At 32.0% G+C, this 22566-nt stretch overlaps 1 protein-coding gene across 1 annotated transcript in view; it reads right to left on the bottom strand.

Annotated features, from left to right (window-relative positions):
* Nucleotides 1-22298, bottom strand: part of CDH9 (cadherin 9) — a 115313-nt gene extending 93015 nt beyond the window's left edge. Inside the window, exon 1 of the mRNA XM_002917048.2 lies at nt 22170-22298. The gene's annotated coding sequence lies outside the window, so the exon portion shown is untranslated. The remainder of the gene's footprint in view (nt 1-22169) is intronic.
* Between the last annotated feature and the right edge of the window lie 268 nt (nt 22299-22566).

The raw sequence follows: 22566 nt of genomic DNA, 5'->3' as shown, positions 1-22566 counted from the left end.
CCTGCACAACCAAAGAGGTTAATAAAGGACTGAATTATCTCTATAACCTACAGCATTCCCAAAGGAGAGTATTATTTTCACATTAAATCATGCTCTCACTACTGATCTTCATTAGGACATATTTTCTTTGCTGTAAACAGAAAACTAAAAAGCAAAAATGCTTCAGTTAACCTAAAATTAGGACTTATTGGGGCACCTGGGTGGCACAGCGGTTAAGCGTCTGCCTTCGGCTCAGGGCGTGATCCCGGCGTTATGGGGTCAAGCCCCACATCAGGCTCTTCCGCTATGAGCCTGCTTCTCCTCTCCCACTCCCCCTGCTTGTGTTCCCTCTCTCGCTGGCTGTCTCTATCTCTGTTGAATAAATAAATAAAATCTTATAAAAAATAAAATAAAATTAGGCCTTATTGAAGTTTCTTTCTTTTTTTTTTTTAAAGATTTTTTTTATTTTTTATTTATTCGACAGAGATAGAGACAGCCAGCGAGAGAGGGAACAACAAGCAGGGGGAGTGGGAGAGGAGAAGCAGGCTCNNNNTCCTAGTTCTTATGTTCCATAGATGAGAGAAATCATATGATAATTGTCTTTCTCTGCTTGACTTATTTCACTTAGCATTATCTCCTCCAGTGCCGTCCATGTTGCAGCAAATGTTGAGAATTCGTTCTTTCTGATAGCTGAGTAATATTCCATTGTATATATGGACCACAGCTTCTTAATCCAGTCATCTGTTGAAGGGCATCTCGGCTCCTTCCATGATTTGGCTATTGTGGACAATGCAGCTATGAACATTGGGGTGCATATGGCCCTTCTCTTTACTACGTCTGTATCTTTGGGGTAAACACCCAGTAGTGCAATGGCTGGGTCATAGGGTAGTTCAATTTTTAACTTTTTAAGGGACCTCCACACTGTTTTCCAGAGTGGCTGTACCAACTTGCATTCCCACCAACAATGTAGGAGGGATCCCCTTTCTCCACATCCTCTCCAACAATTGTTGTTTCTTGCCTTGTCTATCTTTGCCATTCTAACTGGCGTAAGGTGGTATCTCAGTGTGGTTTTGATTTGAATTTCCCTGATGGCTAATGATTTTGAACATTTTTTCATGTGTCTGTTAGCCATTTGTATGTCTTCATTGGAAAAGTGTCTGTTCATATCTTCTGCCCATTTTATGATTTGTTTATTTGTTTCTCGTGTATTGAGTTTGAGAAGTTCTTTGTAGATCTTGGATACCAGTCCTTTATCTGTGGTGTCCTTACACCTCATGCTATGGGTCCTTTCTGTAGGAAACTCATTTAAATCTGTCACATGATAAGACCAGTTTATTTTTATTTTTTTCTCTATATATTTGCCAAAGGAACATATGTTTGCTGCTTAAATAGCATCATTAAGCATCAGAGATATGAAATATATTCATCAAAGCCAAAAACATATCTTCAAATATTGCCTCTTAGGAAGGTGTCTATTACTAAATGTAAACTCTAAAATGTAAGATCTGATTACTTGGACATTAATAGTGATTCACAGAATTAATTAGTGTTTTTGTTGCATGATATTATAACCATATTCTCTGCCAAACACTTGACATAGCTGTCTTACTAATAGGATTCTGCTTATTTAGCATATAAGGGTCACCTGTGTCAACAACAGTGACTCAGAATATTCAATATGTCATAATCTCCTGGTAACAGCTCAATGAAAAATCATTTTTAGTTCACGATTTTGTCATCCTAATCTAATGAGACCACCACCACCACCATCATCTCATTATCATGGTTGTCACCATCACCATCAGAACTAATGTAGGTAAATAGGGAGAGGGGATGTATACAGATGAATACAATGTATACCAACATTTTATATAATTTTTATTAGTCAGATAATCTAACCTTACATTTTACAGATTTTGAGCAGTTTATTTTTTTCCTTAACTGAATGCATCCTCAGAACTTGATATTGTAGCATCTCAATAAATCTCTAATAGACAGTACCAGCATGAATACTTATTATTAGTAAACTTTTTATCTTGTTTTTCCAGAATGCTGGTGCAGTATCAAGTGTGGGTTTTGGCCATACATTCACAAGTCATTTCTACAACACAGTACTGGAATCAATGGACTGTACTAGGTTGAGTAGAGGGAGGAAGTTGGGAGAGATTGTTGAAAAAAACACATCACTCCTCATAAAATGCCACAATGTGAACACATTACAAGATTCATATTTAAAAAAGTTCAATCATTGTGAATTTTACAGTTGGCCATCAATTCAAAAGGAGAACTCATTTGGCCAATATATTTAAAAACCTCTATGCTATTCCTCTTACAGGAATGGTTACTTAAAGTTTAGTTATTTGTGAACCTGGAATTCTTCAGTGATTGAATTTAAATCTGAGGATTTGTTTCCATCCATTTTCGGAGGAAATTCAGCATGACTGGCCACATAATTTTTTCCTAATTCAAGAGTAACTTAAGTCCAATGTGGAAATTATCCAGAAAATGAAATTCTATTTTCTTCAACCAGCTGTTAAAAATGTTTTTGAGCCAAAAACTTAGGGTATGATAACTTTTTATTTATGAAATTTTGGTGAGATTGAGAGAAAAATTAAGGAAGCAGACAGAAAGGTTCAAAGAACACCTTGTTTCTTAATCCGCAGACAGGAAAGACGTATTTCTCATTCACTTAAAATAACCCTGATAGTTTTTTAAAGGATTGTATTCAGATCACTTATAGTTTCAGGTGCCAGCATGTTATCAAGTTTTATGATTATTATTTTTCCTTCTTTGTCTTTTCTTCTACAACATGACAAGCTTCAAATTTAATAAATACGGGAACTCATCACCTTACAACTTTTCATATATTCTGTTTTTTCCTCGATCTTTCTCTTCTTTGCTTTCTCACATATATACATCAAACTACTTTTCTTAAAATATTTTTTGTGCCTTATATCTCCTTTATCATAGTGGGCACATACTTTTCAAGTTTATTTCATTGAGCTTCACAAATGAACATATAGGGAAAACTCTAATGGGTTGCTTATATAGATAAAGAAATTCAGGCTCAGTAGAATCAAATTATCCCTTTAGGATGAGGGCATTGGAATAGGAAACCAGATGATCTAGTTTCAGAGCCTAAGATTGTAAATTCTGGTCTACGTTGGTAAAGGAGCCTCTGGTACTGCCACCTACAGCAGGTTCAAATCCCTCTGCTCGTTATTCCAGAGGTCCATTATTGAACTCATGCTACCTTTTCAACTTCAGGCCCCACTATTTCCTAACACATATGCTCTGAGATAGTATTATCAGTAAATTATTTTACTTTTTAAAATACTTTCCCATAGTCTGAGAACGCTTGAGGATTCTGAACTCCCAAGTAACAGTTACTGTCAAGGTAATGCATGCTGGTTAAAGAAATGTTCTCCAGCTGCATGGCAGCAACCTGAGAGCAAAGGATGGAGGTGGCCAGGAGGCTGTCCTGGGAAACTACATGGCTTGTGAAATTTAGATCTAGCGGTGATGTGCTGCGTGTAATTTTTTCTTTCCGGATGCCTTTTGGTTCCCTAACATTATTTTCATTCTCTTTAACCTTCTATCAAGGGTGTTAAATTATATTATTATTATTCACTACTACATTGTGCTGATAATAGGCCTGAGGGAAACAAGGAGCCTAGTTAGGGTTAGGCATTGAGATGGGCTGAGAAAGTTGAAGAGCAATTCTAAGCAAATGGTAACAGGTGAAATCCAGAATTTTTAAAACACGCGTAGGTATTTTAAAGAAATAATTGTTAGGGTGGATTAGATTTGCTTTTATCATGCAACTAGAATTAGGTATTTGGTTATGAAAGGAAAGAACAGCTTTAAAGACTAGAAAAATTAGGTGTGCATCTGTTTTTACAGATGAGAATATAGATTTGAAGAGGTTCATATTGATAGATTGAGAAACTGATATATGTTATATATATACGCTCACAGTTTCGTATGACCTTCTTTAAGTGACGAAATTTTGCATTCTTTTGTAATTTTTATTCTTTGCTTTGTCTTTTTTTACATTCTTTCGTTTTCTAAAATGCTCAGTTCATCTTACTACTTATATGTAACATTAGAAAAATAGCATATTGAACACATTTCATAACTCAGAATTAGTTTCAGCCCATTTCTCCAAATATTTCACTCTTTTCTGCCTCTACAATTATAAAATATTAGTAAATGTGCTGGTTTTGTCTTTGTATGATCTTGGTGCCATTTTGTGAATAGACTGAGGAGATGTAATTGCCTAGGTAACATTTATACGTGCAAAAGCAAGCTCATGGTGAAGCTTCTGCATATTTGGTATTTAATTTCTACTTCAACAGATGCACAGAACAGAAAAACTAGTACAAAGACGTCAGGCAACTCATATTTAGCTGCGGGAAAAATGGCCATTTAATCAAGAACTATGAAAATAATATATAAATAAGCACAGGTGAAGTATGTTATTAAATTCATTCATTGGAAACAATGATTTTAAATACCTTCAATATTTTTTTAAATAAGATATTTAAGAAAAGAGTGAGCGTTATTTCCCTACATGTGAAGATTTCTAGTGTTCATCAACGATATATGGACTTTGGAAAATATATAATTTTTTATAAAATTAATAGGTTTTTTGTTTTGTTTTTTGTTTTTTTTAAGAGAGAGAGAGCTGGGGGGAAGGGCAGAGAGAGAGGGAGGGAGAGTCTTAAGGAGGTTCCATGTAATTTTAAGATATTTTAATCTGGAAGTTTGTCTTAATTGTCTACTATATTGAGTATAGTGACAATTACTGTTTAAAAAATTCAATTCTTTTAAAAAGTTTTCTCTTTCCAAAATAAAGCTGAAAAAATACATTTCATTTGCAAAAAATTACAAAAACAATATACACCTTCATTTATACTTTCAGATATGTAAAATTATAATGTAACCTTTTTTTTCTGGAAGGCAAAAATTCCATCAGTTACAGTATAATTATATAATTGACAGGCTATTCAATATTAAATGCTTTAATGCATTGAGTTCAATCACTGCAAGAAATATGAATGCTTAAAACAAAATACTATCATTTCATTTTCAGGTGCTTGACTTATTTTAGTGTTAGTTTTAAATTTTCAGTGATAATATAATAGCATAAGATATACATATAACTATTTTAATATTTATTATATACAATTGATTCTTGAACTATGTGGGGGTTAGGGGCAACAAACCTTCACCCAGTTGAAAATCCATGCATAACTTTTGAAGTCTCAAAACCTTAACTACTAATAGCTACTGATGACCAGAAGCCTTACCAATAACATAAACAGTCAATTGACACATATTTTGTAAATGTTATATACTGTTTTCTTATAATAAAGTAAGCTAGAGAAAAAAATGGTATTAAAATCATAAGAGAAAATACATTTACAGTACTATACTGTGTTTATTTTAAAAATGCCATGTATAGGTGGACCTGTGCAGTTCAAATCTGTGTTCTTCAAGCATTAACTGTATGTGTGTAGTTATACACACATATATACACACACATTTATATATATATACACACACGACACATACTTGCATAATGTACATATGTCGAAGAGATTACATGAATTACTTCTTTTATACATCTTGATGTGTTATTGTTTATGTCCTTACTGAAAGCAGTTAAGAATCTTTAAAATAAGAATTCACCAAATTTATACTGTCTGATGTTCAATAGTTTTAAAAGTTTTTCTTGGTTATTACATATTTTAAGGATAACTAGTACATAGTTTATGAGACAACTGATCTCAAATATTTTATTTGGAGACATAGAACTGAAAAATCCTTATAGAATTAAGTAAACATTAATTCATTTAAAATAATATATATTAAAACACTTTGTCAAAATACATCTTTAAAATGAAGTGTTCAGTAACTTAGCATTCACTCAGTTAAAAAAAAATTCCAGAAGTAAATTTGACCTATTTTTTAGAAAACAGATTAAAATGATAAATTGTATGCAGTATAATAATGGAATAAGTTTATCTCAAATATATAATCACAGTTGAAAAGAGGACAAATTAGGACATTTTCTCATATTTTTGTATTGCAGTCTGGGCCATCCAAAAGAGGGAGCTAAAGTATTGTGCTAAACAGCTTGATTTTATGACTTTGAGATTTTTGAATCAGATTCACATATGAATTGCACACTGTGTTTAGATGTAAATTTAATTGGGTCTGATATTGGCTTATTAACATTGATGTATTATGTACTGTACTTATGGTCCTAAGATTGTATATTCCCTTAGAAGAAAATTATTTTTTCAACCATCATATAATTACAAAAATAAATTACAAAAGATGGAGGAAATATTAAGTAAATCTCTTAATATTGAGTCGAGAGGAAGGAGAGGAATCACATGATTTTTCTCTATGTTTCTATAAATAGGACTAATAATATTGAGGTTGTTTCCATGTACATGAAAACACTTAAAAGTAATATAAAATATGATGTATCTATAAAACTTATACCAGGAATATATGATACTTTACATAAATTCAGCAATATGATTGGCAAAGAGATCCTGTATGCTAATTGTGTGTGTGATTTATCTAACACAGCTGCTATCCATTTTCCCCACAGGCTGGGGCAAGATATTATAAATAAAGGTTCATTGCCAAAGAAAATCAGAATCTGTACTTCCTTATTACAAATGTTATTTTACAATGAGATTAATTTAATTAATGAATAGATTAATTTCCTTCTTCAGAACATCAGAAAGAAATCTAACTCCAGTAGGATATCAAAAGGAGAGGAGATAATTTACCTATAAATAATTAATTTTCATGTAAATAGATTGTGAAGGCAAAATGTTTAATTGACTATCAGATATTTGTATTGTTATATTTTCTCAGGACATTACATTGAAACAGAGGGTGTTGCTCTTGTGATTTGGGAGAACTTATCTTACATACTCATGCTTTTCTTATTACTGTCATAACACTGTAGATAAAACATGGCTAAGGATAGTAATTTCTTGTACATTTAACTGAGGGGGTCTAAAACCTGAAGTTGCTGATAGATTATTTGTTGGCATAAATCAATGAAACGGTGTCCAAGGATAGATTTATTAAAATATGCCAAAATATGTCTCAAAGAAATAACTAGCCTTTGTTAGTTATTTCTTTCAATGTTTTTTGGGGATTCAACATTAGAATCATGTCCTTCAAATGAATCCAATTTTATCTTTAAAACTAGTGAACTGGCATACTTTCTTTTTTTCCCAATGATTGAACAGTTGTATTAACAAATTGTTCCATATCCCTCAATCTTTGCTTTAATATAGAAATAATTTGTATATATAAATAATGTAAAAATAACACAATTGTATAAATGCAGAAATATATGTAAGCTCAGTCAAATGAGCAGATTACACTATTCGAATTATCTATACACAAAAAATGATTTAAAACACCTGACTGAAACTTGAATTTCTTTTAGGTGGTTGATAATTTGAATTCATTATTATAGTTGTGAATAGACTGACAGAATATGTTTGAAACAGAGTGATGCCATGGACATGACCAAGGAATACATTTCTGAATATTTGTGAACAGTAATGAAATTCCAAATCATATTCTTTTTATACATGGAAATTCTGGTATCAGTGGACACTTAGGCAATATGGCGAAGTTCAACTGAACACATGTAATTAGACCTAACACACAGAGGTATCCACATCTGTGGATCCACACCCACATCCAAATGGATCTTTGGAACTGAAAAAGCCTTTAGATGTTTTCTAGTCTATAATTTTTAGAGTGAAGAAATTAAATTCCAGTTTAAGAAATGAACGTACACCCCCTATTTTCTGGTCTTTTATTTTCCATACACTGTTCTCTTTACTACAATAGATTGGAGTGTTACTGCCCCATTTGGACAGTTAGTCAACTCCACTTTAGTTCTCACAGACAGCGTATCAGTTGGCATGAACCTATTTTTCTTTCAAAGTTCAATAGGTTCATCCTATTCCTTCAGCAAGATTTGTGAAGACATGTAGGCCCACCCACAGAGGTGAATCAAATGGCAGCCATTATTTAACTTCAGCTACCCATGTTTACTAACATCCCATATTTTACATGCGAAGGGTCATGAATCCAGAACAACTTTGTAAAAATATAATGATTGACATTGATAAAATAATCTTAATCACATAATCTATTCCTGGAGACCTGGATTCTGCTCTTGGTTTTTCTCCTTTAGGATCACTTTGAACAAATTCCCTGGTATTTTGTTATCCTTATCTGTAAAATGAGTCATTAAACAAACTGTCAGTTCTTGCTGTAATAATCCTTGGTCATACTGAGTCATTCTTTTCCCAATTTAAAATCTCTCTTCCAAGAGAGAGATCACATCTTATAGAATATATGGGGTTTTTTTTCACTTTAATATAGCATGTAATATTAGAAACCATTGTGATAACTTGGCTCTGTTTTTATTAATAATGAAAATTAAACAAATATTTTCCAAGATTCAAATTTTTCATACATTTCAGAGCTCATTTCTCATGCCTTTATAATTGGGAGTGTTTTTTTTTTAGTGTCCTGTGCCTTTTGAAAGTGTGATTGCTTACATAATTTTTAACATTTCTTCAATTTTTCCAATATGTTCATATTGTTACTCCTACTCTCTGCTTTCATGATTGATCATATGGTACTTTTAAAAGCCAGTGTATATTTCTTTGGAGAAAATATGTTGCCTAATCAAATAAAATCCTAGCATAGGCAAAAAGCATCTTTCCATCAATAATTTGGAGGTATAATTATTTTTAATTTTTTAACTTCTTTTAAGAGTTTAGACAAGGAAAGTCCTAAGACGTTTACAGAATATTTAACTACTTTTCCCAAATACAGTGGTACCATTCTCTAAAAACAGTGTTGGAAACTGACAGTTTGAGTATACTGTGAATATACTACTACTAATAATAATAATAAGCAAAATTAATATCTATTAAATGGCTACTATGATAAGCACTTTGATACATGTATTACCATAATCATTCTTGACAGCAATCCTAAAGAATACAATTATCCACATTTTCACATTAGGAAACTGAAATTTAGAAAGATAAAGTAAATTAATTGAGACCATGCTGGAGGCAAGAGGTGGAGCTGGTGTTTCCAGTTCAAGAATCTGCACTCTTAACCATTACAGTTAACATTTAAATAATCATTTTTCCCTACTCTGTGGGGATTTGTTCCCTAACTTTGTAGCTCAAGAGAAGGGCAGTCAGATTTTGGTTAGCAAAGAGAGATGTAGGGAGTTATGAGATATAGAATTAGGATCAGACCAAAGTTACATATACGTACCTTCCAATGCGGTATATGAATCGGTTTCATAATTAAGCAATGTAAAACTTACTAAAGGAATAATTTAGCAAAACATGGTTCACCCATAACACATTGTTGTATTTCCTCATTGAAAACAACAAATTTTCATGATATAATCTTAAAACTCCAAAATGTCATATTTCTGTTTTTATTTTACAGCTATGAAATACATTTTAGCCAAATGAACACTATTATATAAGATGAGAAGCATATTGTCTATACATTATTTGGGGAGAGAATGTTGTCATTATAATTGTTTACTTTGTGCAAATGCTGTAGACCTCTTGATATACATTGAGTACCATGTCCACAGGTCCTTTTTTTTTTTTTTTAAAGATTTATTTATTTGAGAGAAAGAGAGGATGGGGAGGGCAGAGAGAGAGGGAAAGTCTTAGGTGGACTCCACGCTGGGCGCAGAGCCCATTGTGGGGCTTATCCCCTGATCTTGTGATCATGACCTGAGCAAAAACCAAAAGCCAGACTCTTAACTGACTGTAAAACCCAGGCGCCCCCACGGGTCCTTTTAAAGATGCATGTCCAACCAGTCTTTGTGAGGTTAAAGGTCACTTTTTCAGTAGATGCATTGTATATCCGGTACCCAAGAAATGATGAAGGGGTCATCTAATTTAGATATGGTTAGGAAAACACTGAAAACTGGTACAAAGAAATAAAAGTTAGTTTAATGTAGTTATCTCAGAAAATTTAACTGGAGATAATTGAAGAGAGGAAATCAGTAAAAAAGAAAGAGAAGGCAGAAAAGCACCAAAAAATAAAGGTAGGCATGACCTAACAGACAAAGAGATGGAAACAGAACCTACAGGAAGGAGATCCTCAGAAGTAGAGAAGAATTTCAGTCACTTAATTAGATTCTTTCTTTTGGAAACTATATTCGAAGTATGAAAATCATGTCTAAGATAAAATCATACAGATAGGAAGGAATCCACATTTAAAGACATTTGAGAAAATTCTAGGACAGATTCTATTTCTAGTGCCTTCAAAAAGAATAGAATCTCCCTCAAAACTCAGGACAAAGGAGGATCAATTCTATTATGGATTTTTGGGGGGGGGGGCGAAGAAAGAGTTGTAAAACTAACTGTCCCTTATCATTACAGATAATAATATAGAAATATGCAAAGATATATTCAGGCATATTAGTTTCCTCACAATTGATAGTCTTCCCTGCCTCAGCTTCAATGCATCTTCTACTCATAATAGCAGAAACTGAGTACGTAATAATTAGAACACTCCTAGTTAATATTTAAATATCCTACTGTAGCTGTCTGAAATTCCCACTACTGTATAAATAGTAACATTTAATGAAAGTCTAACTTTGTATACATAAAAAATAAATATATTATATTGGAACTAAGTATTTAATGAAGCAAAAAGAAAAGAATGCAGGTTATTGTTAAAACAACATTAGTATGAAAACTGGAAAATGTTCAGTTCACATTCTTATTACTAAGTTTATAAGTATCTAAGTAGGCCTAATATAACAATGCAATGCTTATATATTAAAATTAAAATTGTAATTAGGATTATATTATAAAATTACCAAATCTGTTAATAGTCTAGGCTTTTGAGCCTGCCATTTCTTCTACCTAAAATAATGTTTCTCATAATACTTCCTTCTCTCCATTCAGAATCAATTCAAATTTCACCTTCTCAAAAAAACTTCCCTCATACAACCTGTTCAACTTACCCCTTCAGTAGCTCGCCATCACACTGCCTTTTTTCTTAGCATTTATCAATACCATCTGTATTTGATTTATTATTTGTAGCACTCCTCTAGAGAGTATCTTCCTGTGATTAGAATCTCTTTGTATCATGTTTACTGCTATAACCTCAGCACCCAGAAAATGCTGCATGCATAGTAAAGGTTGAATAAATGTTTGGCATCCATCCCTGATTATAGAACAAATTTACTAAATAGTATAACTTAAAATGGTTTCTATGTTTCATAAATAATGTTAACTCTATCTCACACAGATTATGGTTAAACTATCAAATTGTTAACATTCACCACAAAAATAGCTTTCAAGTTAATGTTAATGAATGTTATTCATGAGCATGTAATCATTACCACTATTTTTGTTTGAACTATTTTTTTTACACCAGAATGAATTCTTACACAAATAAACCACCTTTTTAAAGTCAAGAACGTCATTCACTTTATACTCATAATATAATTTAATAAATAAAAAGGAGAAACCATAAAAATGCTAGAAAAAGGAAAGTTAAATACCTGGCATTAAAATATGTGATGAAAAAAAATATGTGATGATATGAGACACTATGAAATTTTATTACCATTGAAAATTTACCAAATGTTACTTATATTTAAAAGACTTTTATAACTCACTCACGTCTCCAAGATCTAAGTGTAATATACTCATTCTAACCTCAAGCAATAAACCTTCTAGTATTCTATTTATGATAGTAAATATTCCATATTAATTTTAATATGTATAAATTTACAAAACAAAATATTTCATTGCATGTTATGTCAACTTAAGGAGCCATATGATTTATATGGATGTGTACATTCATAATGTTGTAACTGACTTCTAGACTTATCTTACTTAATTTCAAGAACAAAGAGATTAGTCATCAAATTAAGCTAGTTCTCTTGTGCTTTTCTATGTGGAGAGTCCCAATAATCTTTACCTGAGTATAATAAACCTGAGCAATAACATTCCTAATAATATAATAGTAATAATAGAAGTTATTCTAGGAACAATCACGTTTCCTCATAATACATTATAATGTAAATACTGCTAATATCTTAATTTAACACAGGAAGTTCCTAGGCATTAAAAGACTTTCTCAAACTCATATACTTGATGTCTGACCCCAGGACCTCTTGCCCTTTCCAACCATAAAGTATTACCTATCTAAACTTTTTGTTTATTGCATTTTATACATGAGAAAATTTGCACCCAGAAATGAAGATAACCTACCAACAAAACAGAACAAGTAAATGGAGCTGGGAAGAAGCTGTATGTCTATTGACATCACCAGCCTACTGCATTTTTACTCTTATTCCAATAAAGTAATATTGTTAAATATTAATATTTTAATATATGGACTTAAGCAGTCCATGTATTTTTTGGGGTGATATAAAAATTCCATGAATATCATGAATGCTTTGAACTTTTTTCCAGGGAACTCACATTAAATCATAAATACAATATTTTTATAAAGATTCAGGATAGTTTCAGTCATTTGAAACCTAAACTTTGGGCTCCTTAAGGCTGTAGCCATATTTCTAAGGCTCTAAATTTAGAAGACAAAGTTCAAATATAAGATAAACCAACTGCTGAAGAACTTGGATTTGACAATGAGGAGTATTGATTTATTTCCAGATGTGATGGGCTATGGGCTGGGGGTAACAGAAGAGATGGTTACTTGAGCATATTCTTAATTTACAAAATTACACTTTGTGGAAGGTATTGGTTGTTAAATTGTTGGCTAAGTGAGCAATTAAAAGGTTACTATAATAATACAGCAAAGAGATATTAAGGTTCTTACAGGAAAAGTGCCCCAAGAACTAGACAGGAAGAGACCAATGTAAGATGTGACAAGGGTTATGGAAACGTAAGAAATAATTACAAATCATAAAGAATATTTTTTTTTTCTCTCTATGTCTCTTGGAAGCAGTGAGGAGGTATAAAAACGCGGTCTTACATTAATTTGAAAAGTAGCTTTTAAAAGGAGTTTTGGTCCCACTTACTGCATTCTCCCTATTTCACATTAGGATTTTTTATTTCAATTTTAGAGACAGTATCAAACAAGAGTTCATTTCACACAGGGTAACTGGAATGGTAGAACAGTCTGTAAAATGTTACTTATTTTAAAATTGAAGTAATGAGGGACATTTATACTTGAAGAGCAAGCACGGGGTTGACAGAGATTTTTTAAATGAGTTTAATGCTATTAGATAGGGATGGATTAAAGATTCCAAACTATATAGGCAAGGCTAAGACAAAATAAAAAGTGAAGTTACAAGCAGATAAATTTTGTAACGTATGGCAAGAAGGGAATTTCTAACAAGGGAAGTTGTTTGGAAACAACAGGGGCTTCCATGAGAAGGTGCCTGCAGCATGCATTTCACCACTGCACAGAGCCAGGGGATTGAGCAGGTATTCAATAAGGAGTAAATTCAAAGGTAAGAAAATGAAATAATCATCCAGTGGATGAATTAATTATTGCAAATAATCTGAAGGTCTTTCTCCTGATGGTGAGTTTAAAAGAAAAGAACAAAAAGTATATACAGGATTCTGAATAGACTGTGCATAATTAGGACACTACATTATTGTACTAACGTTATGAGATGTATTGCTTCCATCTAACACCAGCAAACTGTAAGATGGACTGCCATTTCTACTACATGGGAATGGGACAGAGATCAGCTTCTTAATGTGAAAAGTTTGTATGCATCAGTTTTGGGACTTCTGAGGCCACCAGTCAATATCAAAACAATTTGCCAATTTGTCTCCTCCCACACATTCCTTATGAAATTTCAGTATGTGAGGATAGCCTTAGGTTTTTAAGCCCCAATTTTTCTTAACAATTCTCCAAAATCCTTATGCAGGGCTGTATTCCTGGACTTATAGTGAAACCCTGTTGTCAGTAGCAGTAATTCTCCTTGTTCTACTCATCTCTTAATGAATTGTGACCTTGGTAATACTTCACTCCTTCTAAGACCCACTTCCAGCTAATTAGAGAAAGTGAAAGTAGGGGAGAGGTGGAATGGAGAAGAGTTTCTAAAAGCATCCAAGAATATATTGACCAATTTTTATTAGCTCCACATCCAAGGAGTTTCTCATGTTGGAAAAGCTACTTTTCTGTCACAGTTCACTGAATCATCTCCCCATAGCGCAAGCCAAGTTAAGGAAGATAGGCACTTGTAGTTAAATATATTCTGTCTTTGAAGTGGAGGAGGAGTGGGGGTGGGGAATAATGATAAGTGGAAAGAAGCAAAGCAATAAATGTGGAAATGTAAGTAGCAGCAAATCTGAAGTTGCAATGAAGGCAAGAAAGCACACATTCGTTAAAAACAGCAAGAAAAATAAATCATCACATTTCATTGCACGGAAGAAACCAATCTGCTTTCTGTGAATCACCATAAATTTGTACTTAATTTGGTAGAAGGCAGTGGACAATGCACAGGTTAAGTGGAGTCTGTGTTAACCACTAAATGATTTAAAATTAATGCGTAAGAGAAGGATAAAAGAAGATGGGTGTGAGTAATATCTTTCCCCACATACTATAATTAAAGGAGAAAATGCATGTCACACTTTGAACATAAAACATGTCATCAAGCATATTAGAAAGAGTAACTTAATTGGTGTATCATATATACATGTATAGTTATACACTTATTAGTATATCATTTGAAGTATTTTATTAGCATATATGTTTAGAACTTTTTAATCACATCCTAAATACTAAAAATCCCTTCTGTAATCTTAACATATGCCTACTTTCCAAATACTAGATTGGTTGAAAATATACCTGTAACAGATTGATTAGTTAATACTTCAAATTTTTCTCCTAAAGGAGATAACTGAAGAGCAATTATCATATGAATGCTAGATGACAGAAGCCAAAATGCAAGGAATAAAAAATAATAAAAACATCAAGTAATTACATCTAGAAAAATTATCTACAACTGCAACTTTAATAAGATATATATATCACTGATAGCTTATGACATCTCTTATTAGTAGAAAGCTGTTACATTGAATATGTATAGAATTTCATAATTTAAAGTTACTTATTTTCTAAAATCTGCTCTCAATACCATATTTTATATAACAAAATATGTTTTATAAATAGTTAGAGATATGTTTGTCCAAACCCATAATCTGGATAAAATTTTCATTCCAGGTAGAATTTCCTCACATTCTTTTCTATGGGCTGTTTACCAACATTTTCTTGTAATTTGAGAGAGTAGAATTTATAAATATGGTGAATGAAATAAATGCAAGACATTTACCAGTGACAATTTTATTCTGAAGTAACATTTTGTTCCTCCCTGAATACATTTAAAGCTCACTGTCAACATAAGACTTCCATAAAGAAAATTCAGTCTTGGGTATAATGGAGAAGACTCTCCATGCTGATGTTAAAATAAAGGGTTGTGGGGATCCCAAAGGCAATGCTTCATTTGCCAAGCAGCAAGTCTAAAAGCAGCATGGGTCTGAGGAGATGGCAGACATCCATGAGGCAACATTAGTCAGTTCATATTGTTGTGTGACTCTCCTACTGACTCTGCGATGGAATTCCACCACTTCCTAGTCTCCATTCTATCATTTGGTCTCCATCCGTTTTGATATGCATCTTTGGGTATAAGTAATTATAGCCTCAAGTAAGTTTCCTGATATATACTTAATTTTTAATTCTATCAGAACAATTTTTTAAAATCACAAAATATTTCCAAAGTTGGAAAGTTCATCCTATTTAAATAGCATTCCATATTTAGTTATTGAAAATGAAATTTAATATGGTTTTTAAGTCCAAAGTAGTGAAGTTGAGATACATCATACATATCTATATATCTTTGTAGATTTTGAGAGATAAATATATAGATATATACAGTACTGATACAAACTCTTCATTTTAATGTGTAAAATAACACTGCAATATTAAAAAAGAATGTTATTAATGTATTTTAATAGAACTAGTTATTTTAAACTGACCAAAATTAATTTTAATCATAAAGAAAAGTATTTTTATTGCAAGTGATAATAACACTCTCCATTGTTAATGATTGTATCAGAGATCTCAATTCTAAGCTAAACATAAAAGTCTGACAAATATGATTTGCATGCATAATCGTACATATTATTATAATAGTGCATTAATTAGTTAACCTTTGGAAGAGTAAGTATTGTCAGAAATACAAATCTGAACCTTATGGTAAAAAACATAACAGAATTGAGTCTATGTAAAATATCACATTGTCTAGATAAACTGGCAAGATTTGGGGGAAAGGAGAAATATTATCTCCTTCTAATAGTTAAACCTAATCTAACCCCTGCTCAGTACATGCATACATAGTTGATTTATAATGTCCTAATGGGTTATAACATTAATCTAGAAGGAGTGACCATAATACAAACATTTATCTTTGTTGTATTAAGTATTGCATATATCCTATTAGATATAAGGAAATGATATTTAATCATATTACATTTTAATATAAATCAATTAATATAAAGCATTAAGCAAATAATTTACCCAATAATGTAATAAGTCTAGAATGCCTATTGATCTAATCCTCAGCTAGGGAAAATGGCCAAGTAAGTACTTTAAAATTCTACTATTTAACTATCCTTTCTTTGTATTATATATAACAAATGAAAAATAATAACAGTTTTATTTTCTGATAGTAATAATAATCTAACTTTTACCACTATGATCTGAGATAGCATTATAATTCCTAATTTATGTAATGCTTTTCCTTCCATCTTAAGAGTGGGTAAAGAGATTATATTTTATGAGGTCTTCAAGAGTTGTGGACATTCAGTGGAGAACAATTATTTCTGGTTACAGTTTTAAAAAATGAAAGTCTCATACTCCCTATTCAGAACTCATCCAAATCAGCTATAACACATGGACTGTAATTGAGTTTAGCTATTTCCAAAATTAAAAAATATATATAATTGCTATTTTATTACTTCATAATATCATATCTATAATTGCCTGACAAAAGAGCTTTTTAGTATATAATACCATTTTAACAATTTAAAACTATAATTGATTTATACATTGAAATAATTGTTTTTGCTTTCTATTTTCCATATATTTTTGAGTCTACACATACATAAATACATATACATGCATATGGAGATACCTACAGATACAGGTACACAAAATTATGAATGGGAACACATTCATTATGTGTGTGTATATATATATATGTGATATATATACATATATATATGCACATAAAGACAGAAAGATACAGATATATAGATGTTACTTTGTAATTTGACCTGTAAGTTTCCTCAGATATTTTGTCTGTGACTTAATTACCATTACAGTGAAAAAGAGATATGAATTTCTTGAATTCATGATTCATTCTTTGCATTTTGAAGTGTTTATAACACATAGAAGTGAATTTTTTAAAAAATATTCCTGTAAATTACATTAAATTATTACAGTAACCTGCTTTAGTAGAAAAAAAGTAGGTGAAGAAGAGGTTACTTGATTGTCTGGAAGAAAACTCCCTTTGAAAACTTTCAGGTTCGATTGTCCCAGTTTTATAAAAGTGGAATATTTCACATGCTGTCTTTTGTCCCAGGAAGTAATTATTGGTGTTTATTTGCTTACATGTGTTGTCATCTCCCCTGTTATACTGGCTTCCTGAGAATATTGTTTTGTGTTTATTATGACTTTCCTAAGATGGAGTTTCAGTAACTATGGGAAAAAGTTCATTATGCATTGGATACTTAATTAGTAATAAAGCATAGTAAGCTTAGCATATTCTAATATAAATTCTGTCAGGTATATCTATTTCCTAAATACATTTAGGAACACATTAATCTTTAAACTCAAAAATCAGATAATAACTGTTAGTCACTGCTGTTTCCATTATAAGTTGAGTAAGTGTTTAGAGGAAAAATATATTAATGAAATCATCCATGCTCTTCACAACTATAAAGCTAATCTCAAAAAGTGATATGAAAGGCAAGCTTTTTAATTCATACTTATGAAACAATCATACACTTTGGTGTTTCATTGATTAATTCAAAAGACCAAGACTTATCTTGTTCCTAAAGATACAGAGAGAATACAAGAGCACTCATTTCTCCTGCAATTGATCTATAATTTGGCAAAGTGATGCAAAAGCACAGAAAAGGAACAAAAGGTAAAACCCTAAATGTCAGTTAAGGAGATATTCAGGTCTTCTCCTTTTCCCCACCTTTCCTCTTAAAAAATCTCTGTCTCTTTCCCTCTGTGTGTGTGTCTCTCCTCTCTGTCTCTGTCTCTCTGTCTCTTTCTCTCCTACACGTAACGCACGTACACACCTCATACCAACAAAAACAATACTTCATGATGTTTCCATCTTCCCTTCATAAGCAGTAAGATCCATTATCATAACTTTTATGTTTTGGGAGGTGTTTCTTGGTAGTGCTAATATAAAATGTCTTGGTTAGGCTCCAGAGATCGTGCTTTTATTCAGGCACTTTGCATTCTTAATGTGGCTATAAGACTATGTCTTACTGGCGCTAAATTTAGGGATAAGTGCATTAACATACTCGGACCGCTATGGAAATGTGTAAGTGTATAAAAGACACTCTCCTCATTCTGAGTTTCCTACCATATTTTAATGATAAGGATAATGGTGGTTCCAGGCTGAGGAATTCGAAGTGAGTCATAAAAGAAAAAACTTTTTCAGAATGTTAAAAGCAATCTAGGAGACATTGTTTTCAGCTAAACACTGTGTGTATGTGTGTGTGTGTGTGTTTGTGTGTATACCTAATATGATTCTCATGATTCAACATTATATATTTTCACATAATTTTGCCAATTTTTCATATATAGTTTGACAACTTTGGATATAGAACCTTATCTTTCTAAACCTTCATTTCTCGTGTAACATCAGAGTTGAAGCAGGTTAAAATCCCTTTTCTAAAGTTCTAGAATTTTATTTAAAAACCTAAATAAGGTAATGTCATGGGTATTAAGAGACTTTTTTGGGATGTATTTTAAGACACAACTCATTTCTGAAAACAAATATGTAAGATACAATGAACAAAATTGCTTTATCTTAGGAAACGTATCTTATGTTCTACAATGAAAAATGACTATTAATTAGCATCAGGTAGAGACAAAGCTAATTAAAACCAATGTCTTTTTGGTCCTATTTTGCATGCTGTTCTTTTTCTTAGGAAAACTTAAATAAAAATTTTAAAAAGAAAGCTTAATTTTAATTAAGTAGATAATTTAAGAAGCAAAATACCCAAGAATTTAACTAGACTTTTTATAATAAAATAACTCACAATAAACCAAATTTACTCTATAGTTAATATTACTATTGATTTTATATTATATATAATATGATAATATAAATAAAATGGGATATATATATTCTTGAAGTCATATGTATAAATATTTAAAATATCACATTGGACATTTTGTAAAGTATCACAGTTTTTTCAAATGTTAGATTTAGTTTTACTTTAAATTTAAATTTTCATTTGAGGGAACAAAATCAGTCTTAAAGACTATAGCAAACTAATGATCCATTACATTGAAACATCTGTATTAATGCTATGTAATTATCCATCTAGGCTGTTCACTTTCACAGAGAACAAATTACAACCATTGTTTATTAATGACACATGTATTCTTTAAATTAACTTTCACCTAAATTTATACATTTTTGCATACAATATATTGCCATATTACTCCTGTATTTTATGCTATATAATTTCAAGCATTGTCCAAAGCATTGTGATTAACTATACCTATACATTGTGCAAATATTGTAGAAAATGTGTATCTGCTGCGAATCACTACTACTGTCTAAAGAGAGGTAAGCTAGTGGGGAAAAAATCTCCAGTTATTGTTTTTAAATCCCATTTGGTGAATGCACCATAGAAGAGACACTCTACTGGCTAAACTTTGTATATACAGGGGTCGCAGGAAAATACCAAATGAATCTTTCCATGGAAGGTGACATTCAGAAGGGCTTCTGATCCAATATGCAATTTATCAAGTCAAGCAACACAACATTTAAAAACATAATTTCAAAGCCAACTTTGATACTGTGATCTTGCTACACATAGGCAATGGTATAAGATATTCTTACTTCAAATATGCAGTGAATACGATAATGGTAAATAATTATGCAAACCATTTCAAAATTGTTTTAAAAGCTATCACCTAGTGTAATAAAGGGAAAAATCATATTTTTTCATCCCATGAAATATTGCCTTATATGACTTGCTTTATTAATCTTACCAAATCTATCTGACTTAAAGTTAGTGAATTACTTTTAAATTGAGACTTCTGTCTGCTTCCTCTAAGGCATTTTTCTATTCATTGTTTCCAGAATTAGATTTGTTCATACCATGCACTTTACCTTACATTTTCTCATTTTTTCAAAACAAATACAGAAACGACAGTATTTTAGCATCTCAGTATATATCAATTAAGGGCATATAATTATTTTGTACTCTTTCTTTGAGAAAACTTCAGTTGAATTCATAATATGTTTGAGGACAAGACCACAAACATATGCTGTTCATGTTATGTCTGAGTTCTTTGCTGTTATGTGCTGAAATAGCATGTTATTTCATTTTCTTGATCTTTTAAAAGATTGAACATTCAAACCTGGATTAACCAGATTCATAGTTACACAAATGCATTCTACATGTGACATAGCATTGCCTCGGCAATGAGGCAGTGTCTAAATCTGAAAATAGGATTTAGCCTCCATTGAGTGCAGGTCTTAAACACATTTCTTTTCAAGTTAAGAGCATCGAATGATCAAATTCATCCTTAGCTATGGCTGAAGATGGGTAACTCTTCTTATTCCATAGATGAAGAGCCAAATGAAGATTTCCTCCTGTCATGCAGAGTTACCACTTTTTGCCTGTCTCAAAATCATTCATTTTTTTTCATGCTACATAAATTACGAAACCCTTGTGAAAAAAAATCTGTATTAGTAATCTCATAGACCTATAACATAAAATATTAAATGACAACAAATCTTCAGAAAAGACCTCCAGTTTCTCCTAAATCTATAGTCCACTACATTCTCATCAAAAGTTGATCATACAAATAAATGTGAACTTAGCTACCACAGGTGATCACTTTTCTTTTAGTGCACCTTTGGTATTCAAACTAGATTCCGAGAACAGACACTGTTAACAGTATCTAAAAGTAAAAACTATGGAATACTGACAGTTACTTGTAGTTAAATTTCATCATGCCTTTTTTGAGATTGGTGTGCTTAAAAACGTAATTGATGTGAATGGTTATATTGAGTATGCAAAGAAAAATAAAACACTGCTCCATCAAATCATTGCATTTTCCATATCATTTCAAAAAACATACCAATTTTGCCTTTGAAGTTCTCCCTCCTGTGGTTTTCATCCAATCTTTACTACATTAAGATACATTTGCCTGTGATAATGGAGAGCAATTATAGCCAACAGAGGTACACAGTCAGAATGTTGACTTGAGTAAGAACCACAAATACATGAAGAAATCTTTGCTAGGTATAGTGATCACCTAAATCCTCACAGCCTATGTCCATCTGTAATTGTGTTCTTTGTACTATTTATATATTGTCTTATTTTAAAATGAAAAATAATGAAATCACTTCTTATTAAATTATGAATAAAGATGCCTTTATTTTGACACTCTGACTCAAATTTCATAAACAAAACTTGTGAGAAAACCAGGAGTCCGTTTGAATTAATGTAATAAGAGTGTACATATATACATTAATATGTAATTCAAGACCCCCCAAAATCAACTAACACAATGTGAAATTTAGTTTTAATTTTATAATAATGTTCCATATGCAAATTTGAGCACTATGAAAAGAGCTTTGATAGCTATCAGTTTTGTAAAAGTAAAATGTGAAGCAAGCATTGCAAGTTTTCTCACTGAGCATCTTAATATCTTACTCAAATACTACAAAATATATTCTTACCTGCTTCCAAACAAATGAGGGAAGGAGAGAGAGAGAGAGTGCAAAATAAAGCAACCAGGAGAAAAGCAGTATTTGTACTACTTCATTATAAGAAAGCAAAAACTGAATAGCTTATATTGTCAGGTAAAGTAAATACCTGGTTTAGTAGCGGAACTGAGTTTAGCCCTGCTCAGCACTGACAATTCCGGTGTCGCTTCTGTCTCATTCCTACTCTCCTCTTTTTATAGTATCTTCACAGCTGAAGCTTCATGCATCTCAGCGTGCCTCCCTCTTCGAGCATCACTTTTAACTCAGGCAGGCAGGAAGCTGAAGCCAAAGAAACTCTCTGTCTGATTGGTTTCCATTCAGCGTTTCTGATTAATAAGAGACGTCCCTCACGTAGGAAGACATTGCCGCTGATGGCGCTGCAGGGCTCCAGGGTTGGGGCTGGGGGAGTAAGACCTCTTCAGGCACAGTGATTTGCAAGCGAATGAAGTGGGAGTGTTCAGAGAGGAGGGCTTTGTCAAAGACCCCCACAGGAGAAAATAACCCAG

Source organism: Ailuropoda melanoleuca, chromosome 3 (genome assembly GCF_002007445.2).
Source record: "Ailuropoda melanoleuca isolate Jingjing chromosome 3, ASM200744v2, whole genome shotgun sequence".
NCBI classification, from domain to species: domain Eukaryota; kingdom Metazoa; phylum Chordata; class Mammalia; order Carnivora; family Ursidae; genus Ailuropoda; species Ailuropoda melanoleuca.
The sequence above is the reverse complement of the archived record's forward strand: the minus strand, read 5'-3'. Positions and strand labels throughout refer to the sequence as shown.